The sequence below is a fragment of the Canis lupus genome, chromosome 3, assembly GCF_011100685.1.
Source record: "Canis lupus familiaris isolate Mischka breed German Shepherd chromosome 3, alternate assembly UU_Cfam_GSD_1.0, whole genome shotgun sequence".
NCBI classification, from domain to species: Eukaryota; Metazoa; Chordata; class Mammalia; order Carnivora; family Canidae; genus Canis; species Canis lupus.
Window position 1 is genome coordinate 84579370 of NC_049224.1, and position 27698 is coordinate 84607067.

The 27698-nt window shown below is 47.2% G+C and overlaps 1 long non-coding RNA gene across 1 annotated transcript; it reads left to right on the plus strand.

Annotated features, from left to right (window-relative positions):
* The first annotated feature begins 8069 nt into the window (after positions 1–8069).
* LOC119876113 lies at positions 8070–15290 on the plus strand. The gene is made up of 2 exons (XR_005356450.1): positions 8070–8680; positions 15240–15290. It is a non-coding gene; the product is annotated as an uncharacterized LOC119876113 (long non-coding RNA).
* The last annotated feature ends 12408 nt before the right edge of the window (positions 15291–27698 follow it).

Sequence of the window (27698 nt, forward strand, 5' to 3'; positions counted from 1 at the left end):
ATAATATTTGTAAATCACTTAATCAGGCCATCATAGAAAATGACAAATGCTATGACAAGATTATTAGGATCATAATACAGTTTAGCCCCAGGGTTATCCATTCAAGTATGATAGATCTCCAGGGTCAGGATATCTTCCAAGCAAAATTCCTAGTTTCAAGGAAGGGCTCAGGAAAGTCAGACATTTTCATTGGGTTTTCTAGACAACAATGATGTAAGTGTTTATATTATGACAAGCAACTCTTGCTGCTGTAACACATCTCCATGACTTCACAGAAGAGCATTTATTTCTAGCTTGTATAAAGTGTGATAGAGGTCAGATGATGCTACTGGATAGAATGTCTTCAATAGTGACTCAGGGATACAAGCTCTTTCTATCAAATAGCTCCATCATCTCTGGAGACCTTTGCTTCTAGCTTTGTAGCTAGGGAGCAAAATAGCATGGAGAATGGCCCAGTGTATTAGTTGGGGTTCTCCAGAAAAAAAAAAAAAAAAAAACAGAGCCAATAGGATGTGTGTGTGTATATGTGTAGATAGATAGATATCTATCTATCTATCTATCTATCTATCTATATAAAAGATTTATTTTAAGGAATTGGCCCATGCAATTTTGGGGACTGGCAATTCCAAACTCTGGAGGGTAGGCAGCCAGGCTGGAGGCCAACGAAGAGCCAATGCTGCAATTTAAGTCTAGAGGCCAACTGTCAGCAGAATTCCCTCTTGCTTGGGGGAGGTCAGTCTTTAGTTCAGTTCTTCAACTTATTGGATAAGGCCCACCCACATTATGGAATGCAATCTATTTTACTCAACTACCCATTTAAATGATCATGTCATCCAAAAATGCCCTCACACATCCACAGTAATGTTTGACCATATACCTGGGCACTATGGCCCAATCAAGCTGACACAGAATTAACCATCAGACACAGACAGTATACTTTATTGTTAGACCTGAAAGTGGTACATATCACTTTTGACCACATTCCACTGGCTATAATTCGTCATCAGGCCCCAATCTCCCCACAAGGAAAGCCAGGGAATATAATCTTCCCATGTGTCTAGGAAGAGGAAACTGGATTGGCAAAGATCTAGCCAGTCTCTGCCACAGTGTTTTTAACATAAAGAATCCTTGATCCAGGAAAGAGCAATCCCAAAAGTTCTAGAAGAAAGTGAGGAGGATGTCCAACAAGTTGCCAGAGTGCAGAGGGTGGCAAGGTATTGGATATCCTGGGAATTCAGAGCAGAGTGCAAACCAAGATCACATGACCAAGTCTATTGTTTGGAATATCATTTGAAAAATTTAGTGGAATTAAAATAATTTTAAGCCTTGACCAACAGCCTGTGCTGAATATTCTTTTTGGCAAAATAGCTATGAAAATCACCAGAATAAAAAATGCATTACTGTGCTTTCAGGTTTCATTCCTGCTGCTCGCCACCCCCCCACTCCTCCCACCCCCCAGTTCTTAGTACATGAGACTTTCCTCGAGAGAACTCACTTTGATACCGTCCTTCTTCAGTATGGAAGCCAGTGGGGTCAAGAGAGAGTAAAAAGCAGTGGTTTGGAGGAAAACTGATTCCTGACATTGGGGACTAAAAGTAAGAATATTATGGGCAGGGGCTTCTCGGGGGCTCAGTTGGTTAAGCAACTGGCTCCTGATCTCATCTGGGGTCTTGATCTCAGGGTTGTGAGTTTAAGACCCACATCGGGCTCCATGCTGGGCATGGAGTCTATTTTTTTAAAAAAAGAATATCATGGTCAGAAAATGTAAGATGAGTCACAAAGTACAATTATTGCATAGTGCCTGTTTAAAAGGAGGAAAATAGAATGGAAAGAGCACATCTTTTATAATGAGACACACAGTTCAGTACCATGGTTCCACACATCAGGCAAGTTTCTGAATATTTCTGAATTTTACTTACAATGTTTTATAAGTAGAGATTTAAAAATGTTTACCCACAAAAAGAACACATCACACATGGTAGGTCTCAGAGTTGAAGTTCCCTGGAAATGCATGGCTTTTAATGAGCCAGGCAAACACATCTTATCTCATTTAACCATCACAACAACACTATGAAACTGAGACTATTATTGCTCACATTGTCCAGATGAAGAAAGATTTGATAACTTGCCTGAAGTCATAGAACTAGTAATTGGTATAATCAGGATTTGAACCCAGGCAGTCTGATTCCAGAGCCTATGCTTTTGACTACATAGTACATATAATGGATAACTTAGAGTACGGGTATGCTGTAATGCTGGTTCAGAACACACAAATACATTATTGCTAGAACAGGGAATCCAAGAAATGGAATAAAGAGCGATTTAGGAAATATGATACAGATGGCATTTCAAACCAAAAGAAAAAGGATGAACTAGTATTTCATGGAGTGTGTTGGAATAATTGGCACCAATCTATTAAATTGAAAATAAACTAAAAAGTGTTATGAAAACATTGGAGAAAAATCAGTTCTTGATTGAGGTTGGTTTTCCTTACGATGAAATGAAACCAAGAAATCACTATGTCAGGAAAAACTGACAAATTTACATGAAAATCTTCTCTTTGGCAAATTAGAGTACAATGAATGATCATAGGTCATGATATAAATAATTCTATAATATGAAATCTTTCAGAGACATGAGATAAACACACAATTATATATATTAAGTGTCCCTTCAAAATCAATAAGAAAAGGTCAAAAAACTAAACAAAAATACAATCAAACGATATATTCAGGAAATTCACTGAAGAAATATTAATGGTTAGTAACTATTAAAAAGGAGAAAATGCCTACCAATAGTAAAGGAAGAGTATTTAAAATAGCAACAAGACTCCATTTCCCATCTGCTGCCTGGTAAAGATATTTTTTAAATTATTACCTCTGGTATTGACAAGCATATTAAGAAATAGTCATTTTTGTGTGCTTGATGACAGCATCAACTGATAAAACCTTTTTGGAGCATTATTTCATGATATCTCTCAAAAATATATGAATATATGTGTTTAATCCGTGTCCCCAAAATTTCACTCTTAGAGCTGAACCTTTAGAAATAGTTGCACCAGTGTGTAAAGATATGTACAGAAGGATACTTGTTGCTTTATTGTCTATAATCATAAAAAACAGACAAAATTTAGGTGCTCATCAATTGGAGAAGGGCTAATTAAATTATGGTATAAATAAACTATCACCGTTATGCAACCTTTGGAAAAAATGAAGTAGAACTCTAGGTGCTCGTCTGGAAAGTGTCCATCACATATTCCTAAGTAAAAATCAAAACTATCACAGAACAATCTAAAGAGTCCCTACTGCTACACTGAAGAAGTGAAAATTGAGAATGAGAAAAAGGAATATTTTTTATACAGATATGTACCTTTTTTTTTTTCAGAGAATATGTTTGAAACGCATACACAATTATCAGGAAAGATCCAAATATAATTTGTGAACAGTAATTATTTCTGGAGAGTTGGGCAGGGAAAGGTGGGTTAATGGAGAGTGTTTTGTGCTTTTAATTATGTGTTCTTTATCTGAAATCAGTGCAGGAAGTATGTGCGAATTTTATAATAAAAGAGAAGAAAACAATATGCAAGAGAAATACGCAAAAAATATCATCCTAAGGTCAGCAGCTTTTACGGTTGTCTCTTTAATCTCTGGATCTACAAATAGAAAGAATGGCCGAGAATATTTAGAAGCGGAACGTATTCCAACCACGCAGGCTGGATGGCACCGATTCTCAGGTACTCAGGGAATGGGAAGATGTGACCGCAAAGCCATCAACTATTATTTTTTAGTTCTCAAGAAGGATAAAGGAAGCTCTTGAAAAATGAGAGCACATCGTCCTTCTCCTCCAAATGAAGAAAAGATGACCTTGGGTTTACAGGCTGGACATTTTAAACTCTGCTTTTATCACTGGGAAATATATTAGAGAGGGACCTTATGCAAGTAGAGATGCAGCCTGCTGGGATAAACAGGAAGCTGCTGGGGGGAGCGGAGGGAGTGACATCATAATGAAGTGGCCTCTTAGACTTTCCGGTCACACTCAGAGGGGTGGAACCACTAGCCCATTGAAGGTGGCTTGGAGCAGGCAAACACACCAGTCCCACAACCAGCTGAGCTGAGTCACACCTGCTGTGCTACTTTTGAGGACGGGGGTTATGACCAGAACTCGGTCACAGAAAGCCAGCTCACTGGTGTAGGCCAGGCGTATTGGCCCTCTCAACGCGACTTCCAGCAGGATCCCAGTTACACAAAAGCTGTGTCCCCAGTTATGCATCAACAGTATTTTCCATCACCTCTTTCCTCCTGTGGTCCCACCTAAAATTTAATGTCTAGTGAAAAAGAAGGCCCTTCTACAGGGCACTCCCAGGGTGAGGTAGGGTGGATCTGAGGGGGTGGGGGTGGGGCTCACTGACCAATTTTCAAGGGTTCTTGGATGGTGTGTTAGTCTAACATCCACTTGTAGAACCATTGGCTAACTCAGCTTCACCAGGACCTTACACCCTGAGACGGCGGAAGTTGACTCCGATAAAAATCAGGAAAAGGGGCAGATGCCAGAGGAACAACAAATGTCCACTGCAGTCACATAGGACAAATCACCAAAACCACCTGAGCCTCAGTTTTCTCATTTACATGATATGTGTGAAAACTCATCTCCTGAGTTTTCACTCATGTTGAGAGGATTCAAGTTATACAAATGAAAACACTTGTAGTTCAGAGAGCGCGATTCAAATATATTAATATCACTGTTGACCTTGAATAATAGGAAGGAAAAAATTAAATGAGCAAAAGAAAAAAAAAGAAATGAATCCAAAACCAGGAATGTCATATACGAAATTAATACGGCAGTGGGAAAAAAATCAGCCGGGGCCACAGACTTCAAAATGATGGAGCAACGTGACAATTTGTTGAAGAATTACTCTTGACGTTGGCATAGGAAAGAAATATCTGTCTGGAACTGGGAGCCAGGGAAGTCTCGGTGTTCTTGAGACCAAGGGGAGCGCTCAGCCTCGGCCGCCAGGGATTGGGGGCAGCAGTAGCAAACAGCAGTGAGAACCCAAAATGAGCTCCAAAGACAGATGTTAGCATTCTTCTGTAGACAAGAAAAATGCTGAACTCTTCTCAAAATGTAAATAAAGGCTTACTCGGCCTGCCTCTGTTCCCTGGCTCCCTGAATGGCCTTGAGTCGGCACTACACACATTTGGAAAGATAAAGGCATTAAGGTTTGCTTTATGAAAAGCAAACATTTGTCCAACATTTAACTTGTTCAGGGCTACCTGCGCAGGGTCATTAGATAATGCTTATTTCTCCGGAGGGAATAGGACTTTTCACTCCCGTGGCAGCGTGATGTCTCGGGAAAATAGCAGCTTTTAAAGGCCAACATCTGGTTTAAATGCCACCTCTGCCAAAACAAGCCCTCTGTGCCCCGTTATCGTACCTCTAGAATGGGGGTAACACGAACCCTCGCTTTATCGGTATGCTGTGAGGATTTAGTGTGTTAACACATGGAGACCAAAGCACACGCAGCAAATAGCCGCCAAGATCATTATTATCATAACTAATCAGCAACATTCTATCAATCAAGGAGACTGCTCATCGAAGCAGGTGTGAAATCAGGATTGCAACGAGGTCAAACATTTCCTTTTGGTGGCGTGGAATACCCCCTGAGATTAGGGAAAGGAAGATAGGGAAAATGAGAACTTACTAAGATCCACAAGGGCCAGGATTATATCTGTTCTGTCTATTGCTCTGTTCCCACCACGTTGAATAGCGACAGGTCCATATTCAGTGCTCGATAGGTTGTGTGTCGTGCAATTCCTCACGTTTTGCTTTATTTGCTTTATTTATTTCTTATAATACTGAAAGGTAGATGTTATTGCCATTTTACACATAATCCAAATAAAACAAGGCCACCTTAAAAGAAGCACAAATCCCACCTGATGGCATGGAAGGCGACATGAACATGCGGGGGAGCAGGATGTGGAAGTACGTGGTGGTGGTAGGGGGGAGCAACATTGCACAACGGCTCTAGACCCTCTCTCCAGAACTCAATATCCTCCCCATCAGAGAGGGGCCCAGTCACCTCTCTCTTCTTCCTCCCCGCAACGCCACACCTTCTCAGCCACCTGACATTCCCTGGTCCTCTCTCCTCTCCACTCTCAAATCTTTTCTCCCTGTGATAGAAAACATTCACGTTTTTCCAAAAAAAAAGTTATTTTTCCTTATACAATATATTAAATTTGCTGTCAAGGGAAGCAATTTTATAACCGCGAAGCGTTATGTTCATTGTGGGTTACATACGAGTCTTGCTGGGGTCTTCCCCAAGCACGTGGACCCTTCATTCCCATTCGCCTTGGTCTCACTTGCTTCTTGACATGGGTCCTGACACTGAAGGAAACATTTCCCTTAGGCTCCACAGAATGCCATCTTGGCCCCTCTCCTTATTTTTTTTTCCTCCCCATGAGATAATTCTCCTCACCATCATGACCCTACCATCTGCTCTAGAGTCACCAGGTTCTTGCAGGCTCATCCCACGCCTTCCTCTTTACCTTCATCATCCCTTCACTCATCTGGAAACTTTTTAATTCTGCAGTGATTCGTCCTTCAAAATCTCTCCAGAGCCATTTAGAATAGAATCGTAACTGTGTTAAAAACTGAACTAATCGATGATTCCTAGCATAGAAGTTACTAAAAGGCAAAGCCTCTAAAGACAAATCCAGTAGGCTTTCCTTATAACAAAGACATTGCCTCTCCGCTTGTTGCACTAGGACAAGGCCTACTTTTGACCACCGTGTCCATTAATATTTACTCCAAGACAAAAGATTACCAAAATGTATTATGAACTGGTAATGGAAACCATGTTTTTCCATAAATAAACGAATTTCTTCACATTTCACACGCTTTGCTGCCTGGGTCTTCAAGTCACTCACTTGTTCTGTGGTTTGGATATCTCCCCAGTAAGACTTTTCTACTTGTCAATAAATTTGAGCTATGGCAAAAGACAGTGCTGAACTCAGTTGTTTCCCATCGCTGTAAATTTTCTGATGTTTAATCAGTGACGTTTATAACTAAGATAAGTTCCATTTCTCATACTTTCGTCTGAATTCTGATAGGAGTGAGGAGTGACATTGGCCAAAGATGCCTCCCTTGTATTATTAGGGTTTGTTCAGTGTAGGAATTGCTGATGTTGATTACGGGCTTCTCTGCATCCGTTACCTACACAGACCTCTCCCCCAGTGTGAATTCTGTGATGTCGCTGGAGGTTTGCACTCTGCCTGAAGGACTCCTCACAATGATGACATTCAGAGGCTTCTCTTTGATATGCATTGTCTCATTCGACGCGAGGCTGGCGTCATAGTTGAAGGCTCTGCCTTCTGAAGTCATTCTACTCATAAGTTTCATCTTTATTATTCATTATGCGGTGCCTAGTAAGGTCTGAGCATTTGCAAAAAGCTATGCCCATTACAGTCACAGGTTTCAACCACAATATGAATGTCCCAGTAGAGAGTCAACACCGAGCAGTGGCTAAAGAGCCTTTCAGATTCATTATATCCAGAGCATTTCCCTCCCAGTATATATTCCTTGATGTTGACCAAGGTGTGAGCCAGGGCTAAAGACCTCCTTCCATGTGTTACATTCACGCCTTTTTATTCTAGTGTGAAGTCTGTGATGTTGATGGAGCTGTGAACAGTGATGGAGGCCATCGCCCAGTCCTGATTCTCAGTGAATTTCCCCCAAAGAGTGAATGACTACTCTTAAGCAAAATAATTAAATCTTTTGTGAATTCACTACATTTCTGATGGGACGAGCACTGGGTGTTATGCTCTATATGGGCAAATTGAATTTACATGAAATATTTTAAAAACTCACTACATCTCCAGATTGTCATTCTTGCATAGGTTATGTTAGCCTTCATTGTAAGTGTGTTTCTTTTGGAGCTGTGATCATGTGGATGGTCATCGTGTGCTCTCCCTGTGGGAGAAAGGTGTTGGACACAAAGAACTAGCTTCCACTAAACTTGTCACATCTGTGCTCTTTTCACAGAAGGAGTTGTTGATGGCTGCCTCTGCCTTCAAACTGATCACCCCCTTGTTCCAGTTTTTGACTAAGCAAAACTATCTTTCGGAAATGGCTTGTAAGATTTTCCATCATTAACTTCCGGTATGATCCTTGATGCAAACCCAACTTTGGAGTTCACCTCTTTGCCACACAGATCACTTCCTTTTCTATGCGTTCTGATGGGACACATGATCAGAACTGAAAACCCCCAACCACTGTGAGACGTAGAATAATGGTTCCCCAAAGAGGTCCATGTCCTAATTCCTGGCACCTGCTGAGATGTCACCTCACATAGCAAACAGGCTTTTGCAGATGCAATTGAGGGCCTCATAATGGGGAGATTATCCTGAATCATTTGAATGGCCCAATGCAACCACAAGGTCCTTAAGAGGCAGAAATGGAAAGACAGGGAGGGAGATGGGACCGAAGAAGGAAGGTCCACGTGATGGGATGTAGGGACTCTGCTGTGGTTGGCTTTGAAGATGGAGGAATGGGACCGTGAGCCTCCAGAGCCTGGGAAAGACAAAGATTCTTCTCAAAGTCTCCAGGAAAAAAAAAAAAAAGGTCTACTGACTCTTGCTTTTAAGCCCGAGGCTCTCATCTGCCTTCTAATCTACAAAACTGGAAGGTAATACATTTGTGTTGGTTCAAGGCACTAAGTTTGCAGTAATTGTGATGGCGGCAATAGGATACTAGCACAGCAACGGTGACCACCACCCCTGCAGCTGTGACGGCGTACAGGGAGGCTGTCTTTGCCTCACTGTGGCAGACGTGGGAGCACGCCTCTCTAATCTCCCATCAGGAGAGAGCCTATTGTGGTATGTGATGCGTGTAACAGCTGACAGCCTTGAGGGGCTGCACCTACGGGACCCATGACAAGGACATCCTCTCGTTGGGTGCTCCCAGCTGATGACTGAGCCTGCTGGGTGTCCTAGAGCCCAGCCATTCCTCCCCATCAGCCTGGCAGCACAGAGCTGCACTGCTGACCGAGTCTCTTCTTATCCAATCTTCCTTCCTTCCCTCTTTCTTCACAGATGTCCAACTTCCCTCCTACACTTCCTGCTTCCTCTCCTCTTTATCCTACAGGCATCCCCCTCCAAGCCAGTAACTCTCAGTATATCTAATTCCATCTCGGTGTCTGTTTCATTGAATACCCAGAATGACACACCGTCCAAGGCCCAGCTCCAAAATTCCCTTGTCCTTGTAGTTGGCCATGAAACAGTCTCCTGTTTGCTCCTGTCTGACTCACCACTGTCCCTTCATATCTTAAATAATTGGCCTCCCTTAGTTGGTTTCTTTAATTCTCTCTCTACCTCTCACCCTGATGGAACCCATCCAGAGCCCTGGTTAAGCAGACAAAGATCCTTGCCCATTTCAAGGATACTGTGATGTGCAATGTGTGTGCATGTGTAGGTGCGTGTAGAAGAGGGTTAATACTAATAATCTAATATCTGTCCTTCTTTCTCTGTCACATACTGATAAGGGACCCAAGGCTCAGAAGGCCTGAGTAACTTGGCCAAGGTCTCACACCGAGAACATGATGAAATCACTTTCAATTGCCAATCTTGCTGATCGTAAAGCCCTGCTATTTCAACCAAATGGTGCACACTCTGTGTGTGCAAACATATTTCTGAAGACCCCCACAGGTGTTTATTCTAGAATTTAGATGCATCTGGAAGAGTAGGGGAAGAATCAGATCAAGACCCTATTTACAGGGATGCCTGGGTGGCTTAGTGGTTGAGCCCTTCGGGCCAGGGCGTGACCCTGGGGTCCCAGGATTGAGTCTCACATCAGGCTCCCTCCATGGAGCCTGCTTCTCCCTCTGCCTGTGTCTCTGTGTGTCTCTCATGAATAAATAAATAAAATCTTTTTTTAAAAAGGCCCTATTTACATGAGGAATGAGGATCATCTTGGGAAAACACTCATCCCAGGCTAGAGTTAAGTGTGCAGATGTGATCCAAGCTCAGCAAGATGACTATGGAGGGAGGGCTGGAGCCCAGCATAGGATTTCCTAGTCACTTCCACAGTCTGCCTTCTGACTCAGGCCCTGGGGACGCATACCTGAGTCCTGGAAGAAGTAATTATAGTAACAAGCTCTTTCTCAATATATGAATAGAGAGAAAAAAAAAAAAACCACTCAGTGATAGTATATCCAGGTTTTTTTTTTTAATGTGGGTTTTTTTGTTTCTTTTTAAAGATTTATTGATTTATTTTGGAGACAGAGAAAGTGCATGCTTAGGGTTTGGGGGTAGTGGAGCAGAGGGAGAGGGAGAGACTCAAGCAGACTCCGTGCTGAGCATGGAGCCCGACTCAGGGCTCGATCTCATGACCCATGACATCATGACCTGAGGCGAAACCAAGAGTCAGACGCTTAACCGACTGTACCACCCAGGTGCCCCAGTATGTCCAGTTTTAATAAAGCAAAGAGGAAAGACATGAGGGCACAGACAGTGTGAAAAATGTTTATGACAAATAAAAGTCCCTCTCGGTGCAGCCAGAGGCAAGAGCGGGCTGGGACGGTCTGGGCAGTCAGTTCCTGTAAGAGAGGCAAGTTGCCAATAACACAGGAGCCAGAGAAGGCCAAGGGGATTGCAAGGTAAATATTCAAGGGAGCAGCTGCTCACCACTCCTGTGATGCTAATAACGCCAGTGTCAGGCTCTAGAATGTTCAGTGCCCCGTAAAACGTTTTCTATGCTCTGTAAGCGACAGGACTCATTCCATATCTGTGCTTTCCTCCTGCTTCCCGCGCCCTCCCCTGTGCCCCCCATTCAAAAGGAAGGTGATGCTTCCGAGGTTTTGAGACCCTTGGGATTTTGTTTTTGTCTTTGTTTTGTTTGTTTTTTATTTGAGTCTGGTTGACACACACAGTGGTACATAAGTTTCAGGTGTACAGCCCCGTGACTTGGCAGGTTTCTACATCATGCAGTGCTGCCCACGAGTATAGCTACCCCCTGGCACCACGCGGTGCTCTTGCAGCCCCATTGACTATACTCCTTATGCTGTGCCTTTTATCCCCGTGACGTATCCACTCCATGACTGGAAGCTTGGATCTCCGGCTCCTCTTCACCCATTTTGCCCATTCCCAATCCTCCTCCCCTCTGCCTGCCATCAGTTTTTTTTTTTTTTTTTAATTTAACCCACATGCTTGGCACGTGACAGCGTTTAATAAATGAAAGCGAATCTATTTAAAATAAGAGTAGCACATACACCCTCTAGATGATTTGGAAACTAAAGCAGAGACCACTCTCACCCTCAAGCTCTTCCACTGAAGTATACAATTTTTTTCCTGTTGATTCCAAAACCTGTGAATATGCTTTTGTTGTTTCTCGGCGGGAGTCGTCCCCCAGAGTCTACATTGTTTGGTCAGAATGGTTGACTCCTTGAAACATTTACCCAGGTAAGAGGTAGCATCAGCAAAGATTTGAGAAAAGACGATGCCTTCAAAGGTCTTTTGAATGAGCCAATAAGTCACTGCTAGTGACTCTATTTCTCCTCCATCCCCAGTATCAACTTTAGTCTCGGTTTTCCTCTCTTATCACCACCTCTAATTCAGTGGACTCCAAACTATGTTCGTGAGACAATTCATTGATGGCAAGAAGTTCTATTTCTTTTTTCTTCTTGTCTTTTAAAAATCCCTCCATAGTTTATTTTAAAGAAAAATAAATAGACTTATAGAAAGGGAACACACTCAAATATTTTTGGCTGATGGAAGATAGACGAGAAAAGTTGAGATCTCAATTTTAGTCTCTCATATTTCAAGCTTTCCGGATCCTTTAAGGTTATTCTTTTTTTTTTTTTTTCCAATCTTTCACTCATCAGATATTCATTGAGTGCTGACGATGTGCTATACCTGTTCCAGGGGTGGGTATACAACATTCAGATGGGAAATTTCCTTGTGGTCACAGAACTTACCGGGAGATACAGACAACTTTTATATATCTCTATATAGATACAATGTTAAATGCCATATAGTAATAGGAACAAAGAAATAGGTCAGGAGCTGGAGATGATGGATGGTGCTATTTTAGGTGAGGTGGTCAGGGAAGGCCCCTCTCAGAAGGTGGCGTTCAAGTACAAGTTAATAAAATCAGGGCAGGAGCCAAGCAAGTTCAGGATGGACTGCTGTAGCAGAGAGCCCACAGTACAGCTGCCCAAGCAAGATATAGATTTATCTCTCGCCTAAGTATAAGACTAAATATAAGTAATCCAGAGTTGATATGATAGGGACTAGGACTCTTCCTCTGGCTTATGTATCATTCCCTAGAGCAGGGGGTCAGCAATTGCTGGCCACTGTCCCATATGGGTTTTTTTGACATGACCCCATAACATTCACCATCCCATCCTCTGGTCCTCCCTCTTCATTTCTCCCTAGTCTATAAGCCCCAGGGCAAAGGTAATGAGGCCAAGCTTTGAGGTTGGGATCTGGCAAGGAGCTTCCCTTGTGCAAACTTCAGGGCCGGTGGAGGAGGGGCCACAGCCTGAAGGAGTCTCTGAGCTGTGAAGCTTGTGAGCAATTTGCTTTCCTGAAATGTGGAGATCCCAGCAAGACCGGTCAGGGAGGAGCACTGCAGCGAGAAGGGACCAGGGGTCAGGTCTACCTGAAACACCACCCCCGGGGTGCAAGGGCCAGCAGGGGGGGCTCCAGGCGGCCCTCCCAGCTTCACACAGGGGAACGTTGGGTGGGCTTCGCTCGTGGATGCCACCAACGCCGCCCCAGGGGTGGCCCAAGGGCCGTTAGAAGAATGTGGATCTGCATCGTCTCGAGATTTCACAAAGAGGGGAAGACAAAACGAACCTCTCCTTTCCATCCCCTGTGTTTGTGAGGTTGGTCAAGAAATGAAGCAATTCGCATAACATCACGATTTGTGACCATGAGGCCTGACACAATCCTACCTCATTGCCAGGGCTATGTTTAAAATCACAGATAAAATAAAGAGCGTGAGGCTTGAAATATTACACATAGATTATACTAAGTGGCAGCGCTGTCTCTTCCAAAGGTTTAGAGGGCAGGACCATCTTCCAGCTCATAGCCTGTGGTACATCAGGACTCCTCGCCTCTCCCCACCGCTGCGGTGAATTAGGAAGGCTCCATACTTAGACCCTAAGAAAGAAGCCATCATATGGGATCTAAATATAAAAGCATCTAGCTTGCTTCTCTGTGCTAATCACAACACTACAGAAGGTTGCATGAAGGAACCAGTAGGAGTGTGCTCATCATGGTGACCCATACAGGAAAAAGAAGGGGTGGGGTGGGGGTCGCCCTGGCCCACTACCAAGAGGCAGAGTGTACGTGAGCAAAAGTGGCTCCAGACATTGAACCTGGCTCAGGCCCTCTCTGCCTTCCCCCCTCATTCTCTCCAGATACCCAACCGCCTCCTGGTTGCTCCATTTCCAGAACCAAGTCTCGGGAAAGCCCCGAATGTGATTTGTTCTAAGGAGAGTATGACTGATAAGAGCCTAGTGTGGCCCCAATCCTGAGCATCTGGTTTTTAACAAGAATGAAAGAATCTGGTTCTGAGAAAGAGAGTGCATGTGAAAGCCAGGAGGGCAAGGCTTCCTTACCTCATACCACGATGGATGGATGTCTCTTCGGCCCTAGAGCTTGGGGAGGCCTGGAGAAAAGGAGAGAGTTTCTTTAAAAGCTCTATGGTGCCAAGGTGACAATGCTTGACTTAGCCACTCTGGAAAACAGTTTGGTAATTTTTTTAAAAAGGTAAACACACGCTTACCATAAGACTCAGCAATATCATTCCTGGGAATTTGTCCTAGAGAAATTAAAACTTAAGTTCACATAAAGACCTGTCCATGAGGGGCACCTGGGTGGCTCAGTCGGTTAAGATCTGGCTTTGGCTCAGGTCATGATCTCAGTGTCCTGGGATTGGGCCTGGGTTGGGCTCCCCACTCACCGCAGAGTCGGCTTGTCCCTCTGCCCCCATCCCCCCACCTCGCTCATGCTCTCTCAAACTCTCTTAAATAAATAAAATCTTAAAAAAAAAATCAATCCATGAGAGTTCACAGCAGCTTTACTCATAACTGCCCCAAACTGGAAACAACCTAAATCATCTTCTCTAAGTGAATGGATAAATGCCCTATAGCACAACCACACGGAAAGGTACTCTCGGCAGAAGAAAACAACAAACTACTGATACACACAACTTGAGTGGACCTCAAATGCCTTATACTGAATAACAGAAACCAGTCTCAAAGGGTCCACACTGTCTGATTCCATTTATATAGCGTTATCAAGAGACAAGAGGAAAGTGATGGAGAACAAACCCATGGTTGTAGGGGTTGGGGTAGGGGAGGATGCGCCTATAAAGGCAACAAGAGAGTGGGGTTTTTTGTGATGATGGAACAGCTCTGTCACTCGCTTATGGCAGTGAGTGTATGAATCTGTATATATGCCCTAAAATTTGTAGAAGTCTATGGACACGCCCCCCAAAAGTCAATTGTACCATATGATGATTTAAGACTTTTTCTTTTAAATCTTCAATACATCTAAAGAAGGAGTGTTTGATGTGGCTTATGGAGACCTGGGTCTCCACTTCTTTGCAAGTGTGATATTCACTCACCCATTCACTCATCAGCCATCAGCCAGCCAGCCCTGCGTTCATGCCAGGCGGCTATTACAGATGCACAGCCAGAAGGGAGAGTTTCTGCTCATAACCAACTTGTTCCGGGGGAGGAAACCAAAGCTTATACGCATGATTTTAACCTGGTTTGATAGAGATACGTACAATGGCAGGATGGAGGCACCTAGAAGGGGGCCCCAAGTCACACTGGGAAGGTCAAAGGTGATGTTGCCCTCAGAGCCTCTGTTCGCTCATTTAGAAGTTTGGAAGAAAGTCTTATTTCTTCCAGATTTTGTTCATTTAGAAGTTTGGAAGAAATTCTATTTTTCTCATCTGTTCTAGAGGCTTGTTTGGGGAATTAAGTTCATAGGAAGGTGTATGACCTGTAGAGCATGGTCATACAAGAGTCTTAGGAATATTCAGATTCAGAAAGAGCTCTTTGCTCTCTCAGAACAAATGGGCGATTTTAAGAATAGTGATTTCGTAGGTAAGTTACAGGGTGGGGAGAAGAAAACAGGAAGTCTCTGCATCTTCCCAGGCTGTTTTTGAAACATGTTTTTATAAATTTGCTTTAAAATTTTTTCAATGAAAACTGAATTTTATTTCCTATTCAGGCTTTTCCCTGCTGTGCTAACAATTGGATTTCTACAACATTGGATGGAAATGAAAATAAAACAACCTACTGTAGAAGTTATAAACCAAAATCAGACATGATGTTTTTTTCTACTATTCATCCTAAAAGATCTCTCAGACTTTCTGTTTTCCTATAGAAAATAAATCTATAACCAATGGGTAAAAGGTGAAGGCAGGCATTATTTTTGCTCATACATAGAAAAATTTTTTCTCTCAAGATTAGTGATGAATAATAATAATTACTTTTGAGCACTTATTATATGGCAAGTGTTTTATAGGCAATATCTCATTTAATCCCTAACAACAGTCCTCCAGATCAATGCTACTTCCATTTTACAGAGGAGGACTCCAAAGCTTGGAGGGGCAAGTATTTACAGTTGACCCTTGGACAACATGGGTTTGAACTGTGTGGATTAATTTACAGGTGTTTTTTAATATATATAAATACAGTATAGTATTTATATACAGTATTCAGTACAGTAGTATAAATGTATTTTTTCTTCTTTATGATTTTTAAATAAAATTTTCTTTTCTCTTATTAAAAATGTAGTATATAATAACATATAACATCGAAAATATGTGTTGACTACTATGTGATTAGTCAGGCTTTGGTCAACAGTAAGCTAAAAGAGTTAAGTTTTGGGGAGTCAAGATTTATACATGGATTTTTCAACTGCTCGAGGGGATGGACACCCCTGATCCCCACATTGTTCAAGGGTCAGCTGTGTTTAAGTCATCCGGAAGGTCAATGTTAATGCCAGAACTCCAATCCAGGGATGTAGGTCACAAGCACAAAGGATAAATGGAGAGAAAATATTTGTCACAAAGTTAGAAAATATTCAGTAACAGAATAGTAGAGAGCTCATAAATCAATGACAGAAAGAAAATGCGTAGAAAAATTAGCAAAAGAAACAAGCAGGTAATCCACAGGAGAAAAACACAAACAATAAAATACAAAAAGATGCTCAACATCGCTAGTAATCAAAACTGCAAAATAACACAAGGTACCTTTTTTCATTCATGATATGGGGAAAGAGTGAAAAGATTGATAATAGTAATGGTTGGATGTTGATATGTGTGGATCTGGTACATTGCTGGAGGGAGTAGGAAATTTGGTGGTATCTTTTATATTTTTTAAAATGCACCTAATCTGTGACTCAGCCATCCCAGTGTTTTGGTGTTCCTCTAGACAAACATCTGCTCGTGTGCTTGAGAAGTGTGTATAAAAATGTTCACTGTGGTTATGTCTGCAAGAGCAAGAATCCAGGAACAACTTAAAGGCACTTAGTAAGAACACAGTGATAGTGGGGCACGTCCACAAAATGGACTACCACACAGTAGCTTAAAAGAATATGGCAAGATCTACAGAGGCTGAAAATCCTCTAAGATGATCTTCTTAAGTGGGAAAAAACCAAGTAGCAAGAAAAAAAAAAAGATGTAGTACAATATCATTTGGGTAAATGGCCCTGTAACGCACAGCGACACCGTGTAATTTCCAAGGGGACATGGATGGGTATTTAATGATAGAAAAAGGATATAAAATGAACTGGTAACAATAGTTATTTCAAGGAAAGCTCCTGGAATTAATTGGTCAAAGGGACATTATATCAAATGGTTGGGTTTTTCCCTAAAGTAAATGTACTCCTGAATTACTTCTTAATCAACAGTATTTAAAATAAAAGAAAGGAACCAGATGTGGTTGACTCCATAGCCAGAGGTTATGGTCACCTTGGTTCTTTACCTATGGTTTATGGTTGGATTTCTGCAAGTTCGCGAACTTCCTGAAACCACGTGTGCAACTGTGTGCCTCGAGGAGTGCAAGTTTCTCCTTCGGTGGAGACTCATAATATCGAGTTTCCAAGGGTGACTTAAGACCCAAAGGTGATCAACAACAACTTTAGTAGGACACGTTCGTGTTCTGTGGTGGCCTTAGCAGAGTGGCCCAGCCTTTCTGGAAAACGGGCATCCTGGTGGTTCTCACCTCATGGGGGTCAATGTGAGGATCACGTGAGCTGGTGTGTGGAAAGCTCTGGAAACAGAAGTCCATGACCTTAGCTGTGACTACTACTTTCAACGTTGGTGCCATTGTGTATGGCTTGGAAAGAGCACTTCACTCGGGAGACTTGAGTTCTCAAGAGAGTCACATCACAAGGTAAGTCCAGGAGACGATGCCATCCGGCCAGTCTGGAGGTCCCGCAGTTTCAGGCTCCTACTAAATTTCTTCCATCTGTAAGAACAATAAAATGCCATCAAGTGCCATGCGCCCTCCCGTCTGTCTGCCCAGCCTTTACCTGGCGAGCACCAGTGCCTGCTCGCAGTGTGCTCGATGTGGTCGGAAGGCGGGAGGCTCCAGGGGCTCGGAACCCCTGCGCCACATCCCCAGCTGGGGGCTGGGGTGCCCTGATTACTCCCTGACCTGTCCCTGGCTTCCTCAGATAACTGAATTTCAAACTCGAGCTTTTATTATTGACAGGCAGAGACAGTATCTATATTTCTAGGCCTTGCATCCGCTGGGCCTGGGAGGGGGCGGAGGCCCAGAGTGCTCTCCTGACCCTCCTCTCAGCAGTAATCAGCCAGCTCGGCCTTGCGGGTGCTTAGACATTTCAAGGCCCTCGTGCTCCCACTGGCTTTTACTTTTAGTCCAGTTAATGGATTCGGTAGTCGTGACAATCCCAAAGTAGAGAATGGACATGTGGGTCGACCAGAGGCCAGCCGGGCTCAGCTTTCTAAAAGGTTCCCTCAAGAGCCCAGTTGTCAGCTCCCCCGCACCCCGGATGCTTGGGAACCTCAGGGCTTCAGTGACCGACAGTGTGCGGCAACCTTGTCTTCCTACGGTGGGCACTTGTCCCTGGGTAGTGACAGTAAATGAGTAGGACACTGGCTGGCAGACACGGGCCCAGGCCTCCGCCGTCCCCAGAGGCGCAGCCACAGCTCTCTTCCTCCACCGAGTTGTCTTCTAACTTAGGAAGGAGGAAGGGGCTTGGGGAGGGTTGGGGACACCAAAGGGGGGCGGGGAGGTGCAGGGCCAGGTGGTCCTAACAGAAGCTGGGGCTCCATCAACGGCGCTTGTGTGGCTCAGACATGTCACCAGAGTTCATCCAGAACGTTCCAACCAGTGCCTCATCCCACGGGATCCTCACAGGGCTCTGTGAGGTTCATACTACGATCTGTACTTTAAGGATGAGGCGTTGGACATTCAGAGGGACAAAGGCCCAGGGTGGAGCCCAGCTGACGTGAGATCGCGGAGGCTGCACAGTGGAGACACACACTAGGTCCTCGTGGTCACCTCCAGGCAGCTGCCTCTTGGCGTCCTGTTCCGAGCAGTCCTCAGAGACCCGAAGAAAGACCGGGGGACTCCTTGTCTGCCCGCAGGCTCTCAAGTTACCACCATCCGCCCCCAGGGGTGTCTCCCAGTGTGTGTCACACGCTGTGGAATTCCATTCTGAGATTCATGCCCTGGAGTCCTTTTTTTTAAAAATTTTATTTATTTATTCATGAGAGATAGAGATAGAGATGATAGAGATAGAGATAGAGATAGATAGATGGGGCGGGGGCAGAGACCCAGGCAGAGGGAGAAGCAGGCTCCAGGCAGGGAGCCCGATGTGGGACTCGATCCCGGGTCTCCAGGATCACACCCTGGGCTGAAGACGGCGCTAAACCGCTGCGCCACCGGGTGGCGACTCCATGCCCTGGAGTCTTAGAGGCTCACCAGGCCCTCGGCAACCGTGCAGAGACCCCGATGGGAGTGGGAGTCGGCCAGCAACCGCTCTGGGTCCCTGTCGGACGTGGCAGGTGTTAGGGTGACGCTGATGCGGTGATGCAGTGAGTACAGAGGCCCAAGGCTGCACGTACCGCCTCTGTGGGACGGATCTCCCTCACCTGCAAAGAGGAAATGATAACACCACGGAGTTCTGATGCATCAGGGGTCCCGAGGAACGGAGCTGGGTGCTTGCCTCGAGGGGTTGATGACAGAGCTGCCCGCAGCAGGCCCGGTCCTTGTCTTCGTGAAGCTTCGGGCTAGTGGGGCAAGGGCACACACGTAGTATCACGAACCCGAGGGAGGGCTGTGCAAGCGCAGAGGAAATGAAGGAAGAGACCGGGAGACATCTGGACATCCACCAGGGCCCCTTGGTCTAGTCCGGGCCCAAGGGGCGGGTTGGCTGCGAAGCCTGCTCCCTCGCAGCGGGTGAGGCCTAATGGGAGGAAGCCAGGGGCAGAGCGGCTGGGAAGAGAGGCCGGTGTGTGCCCGCAGCCTGGGGGTCAGGGGACAAGGGGGGCCCGGAGCCAGCGCATCCTGCATGCATGGACTGGGGGACGGGAGGAGGAAGGGTATAAGATGAAGCCAGGAGGAGGGGCAGGGCCCTACTGGGTTAGAGAGCTTCGGGTGACCAGTGACATCCTGGTCTGTGTTTTAAAAATGCAAGTTACTGCATGAAGAGGGATGGGAGGCTTGGTGTGGGGGGGGGCAGGGAGATGGGTTTTGAGGCCTACGACATTCCCCACGTGAGCGGCGAGGGCCACCAGGGCTACGGCGGAGGTGGAGACCTAGGGACACGGGGAGAAATTGGGCAGCGGTGTATCTTCCACCTGAGAAGCAAGACGATTTGATGAAGTCCCAGGGAGCGGGATCGGAGGGCAGGGCTGTGTGGCAGTGAAGGGAGAAGGCAGAGCAATGGGGCTGTGGGCTGGAGAAGACCGCTCGGAGGCGGGGTAACGTCGGACCCTCCAGAATGCTCGGCCCCAGGTCGGAGGCAAGGAGTCAGACAGGAAACCTGCAGGCTGCGGAAATAGGATCTGAGTCAGAGAAGCGAAAGCCACCGTGACGTAGCCTGAACACAGCTGAGGAGGGATAGCGTGAGGCAGCGCCAGCAGCTAAGACACGCAGACTCGAATCCACAGTGTTTTTGTTAGGATTGGGCTGCAAAAAAAATAAAAAATAAAAAATAAAAAATAAAACTAAAAAAAAAAAAAAAAAAGAATTGGGCTGCAAGAGGCAGAAAAGCCAAAGTAACATTTGCTTAATAAAGTAGGTTTATTTTTCTTTGTCACATACATGAAGTGTAAAGGTAAGGAGTCCCGGGCCAACGGGTACATAAATTCTAAGACCATCAAGGATCCAGATTCCTTTTAAGAGCCTGTCCTGCTACACTCGACCACCCGCCTCGTGATACAAGGAGGCTGCCCCCGCTCCGGGGATCACGTCTCCATCCAAGCCAGGGGAACGAGGAAGAGGAAAGAAAAGGGTCTGCGAGCTCCCTGTAAAGATACTTCTCAGGAGCTGCACGCTCGTGCGGCCTACACCCCGTTGGCCAGAACCCTGTCACGGAGCCGTCCCTCGCTGTGGAGGAAGCTGGAAAACATTGCATTAGCTCTGGGCAGCCACGTACCCGGTTAAACATTGGGGATCCAGTTACGACATAAAAGGGGGAAGGGAGGCAGCGACAGCTCCACTCAGCAGCTGCTGACAGTCAGATGTAAGTCAAACATCATTATGTTTGAGTAGAGTTCCCATCGAGCAATGAGGACGACATGAAGACCATAATGAACATCCCATCTGGAAGGTTCTTCCTCCAGGGAGTCCTGAGCCTCACTCCCTCAATTCCCTCCCATCTCTGCTCTGATGCCACCTCCCCTGATCCCTGCCCCTCTTGACCCCCCTAAGCTGGCTTTGTTTTCCCTCATGGCACTTACCACCGCGCGACATCGTGTCCTCTGCTGACCTAGGTGCTTCTTGGGTGTCCCCCGCTAGGCTGGGAGCCCAGTGGGGGGAGCTCGCTGCTGGGAACCCAACCCGCGTCCAAGTTCCCGCCTCATGGCACCTGTTCACTCCATATTCGTTGATGGGATAAAGAAATGGGCAAAGCACACCAACAGTCCCTAAAGGGCGCTCTGGTTCATCTTAGGTTTGCATGAATAGCCAGAGAAGGAACGCGACTGGCAGCGAACCCCGTGGAAAACAGGGGGCATCTGTGGCCATGGAAACCCTGCAAATTAAAACAACCTCCAGGCGCCTTTTTTCATACATTAAATCAGCAAAATGAAAACGGAGACTGATACCCTCGGATGCTGGTAAAGAGGATAAGGAACCAGTAGTAATAAAAGGCAGCCTTACAAACGGGAACGAGTAAATAAAATCTTAAAAAAATTAAAAATAAAAATGAAGAGGGATCCTTGGGGGGGCTCAGCAGTTGGGCATCTGCCTCTGGCTCAGGTCGTGATCCCGGGGTCCTGGGATCGAGTCCTGCGTCAGGCTCCCCGCATGGAGCCTGCTTCTCCCTCTGCCTGGGTCTCTGCCTCTCTCTCTCTCTTATGAATAAATAAATGAAATCTTAAAACAACAACAACAAAACAAAAAAACAAATGGGGAGGAGCTTCTAGAAAGCGGCTTGCCAGGGCCTCGGGCTACCGGTTGGAGGAGGTGGTACCCTGGGCATTGGCAGCTGGAGGGGGTGACACGCCGGTGCATCCGGTGTGAATGGAGCCCTTGGAGCTGGCTGATGGCAGCCCCGAGGTCACCGATGTCCACCCTGTGCTACAAAAATGTGTGCATGAGTGTTCCCTACAACGTCACTTGTGAAAATAGAGGGCTAAACCCAATAACAAAACATTCAGCCCTACAGAAATATTTTCGGAAATCGAAGTACATATTCTTTTTTTCTTAAATATTTGATTTATTAGAAAGAACAAGCGGGAGTAGGGAGGTGTGAGGAAGGGGCAGAGGGAGAGGGAGGCGTAGACCCTCTGACAAGCAGGGAGCCCCAATACAGGGCTCGATCCCAGGACCCTGGGATCAGGACCCGAGCCCAAGGCAGACGCTTGAGACACTGAGCCACCCGGGTGCCCCAGGTGCACCTATTTTTTTTTAATATATTTATTCATGATAGAGAGAGAGAGAGAGAGGCAGAGACACAGGCAGAGGGAGAAGCAGGCTCCCTGCAGGGAGCCGGACGTGGGACTCGATCCCAGGACCCTGGGATCACTCTTTGAGCCGAAGGCAGATGCTCAACCAGTGAGCCACCCAGGGATCCCCTGGAGCACCTACTCTTAATGAAAAAATAGACACCACTTTGACATAATACTCTGGAGAAGAACTAGAACATGACAATGAAATAGTGCTGGGTAAAAAAAAAATGAATATACAAAATAGTATGTATGCAAAACTCTGTAAATTCTCTGGGTAATAAGGTTATAGATTTTTTTTTCACTTTCTTATCTAACTTTTAAAAAAGTAAACACATTTTTCCAAACCTCGCAAAATGTCAATTTCTCATTTTCAAAGTTTTCATCAGGGAGACGTGGGTGGCCCAGCGCTTGAGCCCCTGCCTTTGGCTCAGGGCGTGATCCCGGGGTCCTGGGATCGAGTCCCGCGTCAGGTTCCCTGCAGGGCGCCTGCTTGTGTCTCTGCCTCTCTCTCTCTCTGTGTAAACAAATAAAATTTTTCTTTAAAAATCAAAGTTTTCATTAAAACTGCATTTTCAAAGAGCAGTGAGGAGGATGCATGCCATACACAGAGTGATTCCAAAGTTGCTTTTAAAAAGATGTGTTTAGAGGGAAAGGCTGGAAAACTATGCTCCTAGCCATAAACAGACATGATCTTTTTTTAGTAATTTTTTCTATTTAAATTCAATTTAACAGACGTGATCTTGAGGCAGGGGCATTAAGGACGAGCTCAATAGCCCTAAGGACAAGAAATATGGTAAATGCCTGCTATTCTCATTTGCTGAACGTATGTGACATGCCAAGCACTCCCCTGGGCGCTTTCCACACCCGGTGACCTGTAATGTCCCAGCCGTCTGGGGGGGGGGGGCGGGGCACAGCCACCTTCCAGGTAAGAAAATCAAGTTCGAGCGAGGGAGGCAAAGCGACTTGCCCAAACCCAGGTGGCTGGCCAAGCAACAGCCTCAGCAAACAGGCTCCCCCTGCAGAAGCACGTTCCTTTCATCAGAAAGGAGCCACCGTGGTTTACCCAGGGACAGCCGGTGGGAGTCCCCCCACCCCAGGCACCCAGGTTGCATGCACTCTGCAGGGAGCAGGGGTTCACCCCTGAAGTGCCCCAGTCCTACCAGGAGGTTCCAGAAGCTTGGGGATGGCTAGATGGGGCGGGGGGGGAAGAGGAGAATTCTAGCAGGCAGGGGTCTGGCTGTGTTTGGGAGACTGAAGAATAAGGAATTTATTTCTTTTTAAAACATTTTATTTAATTATAAAAAATAGTGAAGGGGAATAAAGGGGAAAGGAGAGAAAATGAGTGGGAAATATCAGAGAGGGTGACAGATCATGAGAGACTCCTAACTCTGAGAAATGAACAAAGGGTAGTGGAAAGGGAGGTGGGCGTGGGGGGGGGTGACTGGGTGACGGGCACTTGAAGGGATGAGCACTGGCTGTTATGCTATATATTGGCAAATTGAACTCCAATAAAAAGAAAGTAAATAAATAAATAAATAAATAAATAAATAAATAAAATTTATATTGTTAGTTTGATAGTAAAAAAAAAAAGATTTTATTTATTTATTCCTGAGAGACACAGAGAGAGAGAGGCAGAGACACAGGAGGAGGGAGAAGCAGGCTCCCTGCGAGAAGCCCAATGTGGGACTCGATCCTGGGACTCCAGGATCACCCCGGGCCGAAGGCAGGCGCTAAACTGCTGAGCCACCCAGGGATCCCCATGACCCCTCTAATTATACCTCTCTCTCTCTCTCTCTTTCTTGATCCACAAAATTGGCAATGACCGTGTGAGGGATGGGCTAATGAGGAAAAAAAAATACTTAGGGATTTTTTTTTTTTGGTGTCTCAGAACAATTGTTCCTTAAGATGGGGTGGTTTAGGGAGCGGCTACGGATTTCCTTACCTTAGAACCAAGTGAGGTTGTGCGTGGTGGTCTGTCTTTGGAGTATTTGCCAGAGAAGAGAGTCTCCAGCACCACAGGGCTTGGGGGGGGTCGTGCGGGAGGCGCCCACTTTCTGCAGCGGGTACTGCGTGCCTGGAAGCAGGGAGGCATCTACACCGTTTCGACTCAATTTAGTCGATGATGATCAATTTGCCTGGAGCTGGATCTGAACACAGGTTAGGCTCCGAGGTGACCCGGGGCACTCCCGTTTTGCCCAGTGTATTAATAATAGTCACCTGTGTCCGTCTGTGGACTGATTTCACGAGGGCAGGATTCGTACCAGCCTTGCTGGTGGCTTGTTCCCGGCCCCATCCCAGCGGCTGACGCCTGGAGGCACCAATACATGCGTGAAATAAGGACTAATCCCCTGGAAATGCATCAGTTCCTCCCTCGGAAGCCCTCAAATCTCCCGTGGGAATTCTCTCTTCTGGTTTCATTCCTACGTGACCCTGGGCCGGAGACTCAGAGAGAAAAATCCAGAGCTGGCCAGGAGAAGAGCCAACGTGACGGAGTCGTAAAAAGGGACAATAAGCAATGAAATACTGGCTCTCCCTATTTTTTATGCTTCATCCATTCACATTTCCCAAACGCATACTTTATGCCAATCACTGGGCTCCAGTGCTAGAGATAGAGACCCCTTCACCCGGCCGTGGTAAGGGGGGGTGTAAATAGAGCATCCCTACATCCCTAGCGTCACCTTATCCACTGACGATGAGTGTCCAGCACTGTGTCCCAGGCATTGTTCCAAGGGCTTCCCACGGATTGCTTTGTTTAGGGGCAGCATTGTGTTATCCCCATTTTAGAGATGAGCAAGCTGAGGCTCATCATCAGCTCATCATGAGGTGCGGTGATTTGTCCGTGTTCCTCAGCCGGCCAAAGGGGAAGGCCAGGCGCGGGTGCCCGCCGCTGGGTGCCTGTGCTCATCTCTCAATGGCTCGCAGGGAGCTTCCCGGGAGAGGTGACCCTGGGATCACTGCCTTTGGAATCACAGGGACGTTGGATAAAAAAGCAGATTTTCAGGTCTGGGGCTAGAGGGTCAGAATCCCTGGGAGAGGGAGCCTGAAAACCCCCATTTTTTGTTGTTTTTTTTTAAAGCACTAACCCAAGCGTTTCCGATGTGCACTGACGTTGGTAAAGATGTGCCACACTCACCGCTTGGGAGTTTACAGACTCCCTAGCACCCACCCTCCTGTACTGCAGCCTTGCCTCCTGCCAACTGCTGAGTTGCTTGGAATAAAGAGGAAAGGAAGGAGGGAGGGAGGGAGGGAGGGAGGGAGGTAGAAGGGAGGGAGGCAGGTCAGCGGAGCCCCCTCCTCTCCTGCCCTTGGACCTGCAGCAGCACATCCTTCCACCTGCTAAAGCTGCTGATGGGGGCGATGAGCCTCAGGAGGGGGCTCCCTCTGCAGCTGAACTGCCAACTGCTGGGAATGGAAGCAGGGGGACATAGAGCTGTTCCCAGGGCTCTAAACCTGAATGGCGATCCCTCCCCGGAGCAGGACAGGACCGCACCGGCCCCCTCCTAAGGGGCAGAGTCCAGGCTGGAAAGATTCGGCCAACAGGGCACCCGGCAGGAAGGAGGAGCAGAGCCGAGGGCCCTGACCAGACGGGCCGCAGATCCTAGGATAACACAGGGGGTTCCAGGCCGCGGGGAGGGGAGCCAGGATGGGCATGCGGGGGGGGGGGGGGGGGGGGGCGGTGGCCAGCGCTGGTTCTCCCCAGCAAATCACGGAGCCCCTCTGAGCCTCAATTTCTCTCTCTGCGCTTGGAAGGAAAATAATAACTTATTTGACGGCCTCTGGTATTGTGATGTGTGATTGGGTGCACACCTCCTGGGTCTGGCCCTGCCCCTGGCTTGAGGCAATTGGCCGATTTTCATAATAAATGTCTCTGAAGCCGTCCTGATCCCCATTGGACAGAAGGGAGTGAGTCTTGGAGGGATTGAGAGCCCTGCCCGGCAGCGCCCAGCAGGTAACGGGGAAGCCAGGATTCGATCCCAGGTCCGCCTGGTGCCGAAGCCTGGCCTCTTACTGACTGCTGGCAGCTTCTCCAATCTTCCTTCCACTTCCAGTTGCCGTGACCGTGGTTTCAAAGAAAAGAGGTGTCCTCTACCCTCCCAGCCCACATCCTCAGCCCCCGCAGCACACGTGCCAGGTGGTTCATCCGTATTCAGCAAAGACGCAGTGCGGAGCTCTGTCAATCGAGAGCTGTCGGTACACAGCGGCCCAGCGACACCTGGCCAATGGGCCCAGTGTCAGCCCCGCCAAGTGGCATGTTGGAAACACAGGTGCCACGGCTGTCATCTACTTCCCCAAAGGTCTCAACTGAGGGGACCATCCGTATGAAGGACACTAAGGGACTTGGAGGGTGACTGAGCTTCAGCGAGAGCCCAGACTCCCAGGCCGGCCTTCCCCTCTGATCTTACCTCTCACCGTTTGCCCCTCACTCGCTCCTACTGTCAGCTGTTCCCCAAAGAGGCCAAGCTCATTCCCACCTCAGGGCCTTTGCACTTGCTGGGGCCTCTGCCAACAGCCACTGTTCTTCCTGCCTGGAAGACACTTTCCCCAGATCTCCCTTAGGCTTCCTTGTCTTCCAGGTCTCGGATCCCAGCCCCCTCCTTCCGATCGCCTTTCCTGAGCACCTCCTCTGAATTAGTATCCCCAATCCACTCCCCTCCGGCCCATCCTCTGGCTTGACTTCCGTCGTGGTGCTTAATTCTCCCCGCAAGGGTCCTGTCCACGACTTGGCCTCCGTGTTCAGAAAGTGCGTGGCGAGCGGTGGCCTCCCAGTGAGTCTGTGCCCAGTGAATACATGAACGAATGGGAGGTCTCACTAAGGTTTTTTTGTAATAAGGATCCAGAAACCTCCATCCCAAAGCACCCCTGTCCTTCCAGCTAACAAGGGCAGCGACCACGAGAAATAGCCCTGGGGTTGGTAACAACTTAACAACCGGCGGGCGGGCCTGTCCACACGCACGGCCGGGCATGGTTCCAAAGCTAAAAAGGCACTAATTGCTTTTCTATAAGGAGGTAGGGCGGCAGTCCCTGCGTGCCCTTCAGTGCCGATGGCCTGCATTATCGTATCTGTTACCGTCTTGATTGTCCCTGTGTCACTCAGCCAGCGTGGGCTTTCTCCTGCGCGTGTCCAGGTTGGGGCCAGGTCCCCACTCAGAGGCGAGAGGTACTGACTGGGGGAGTGAGCGTGGCTGTGTCTGGCGTGGGTGCCCGGGGCGGACAAGCGTGGGAAGGGTTAACTGGCAGCCTGCGGGCTGCGCTCGGGGCCCTGGGCCTGGCCGGGCACGGGCACGGGAGGGGTGGGCGCCGAAGGTGGAGCCGGCGCGGCCTGCCCTGGGGGAGCCAACGCTTGCCCAGCCCGACCCAGTGCGGGAAGTCACGTCGGCCGCAGGAATGGCTGGAAAAGCCCACACCTGGAAACCCCTCCCTCCCGGCCCCTCGGCGGCAGGTCGCCCCGGGCAGGCTCCCCGGGCGCCAGAGGCGTGAGCCCAGGGTGCGCACTCACCGGCCGCCGGCCGCCGGCACTGGGACAGCAGCGAGCGAGG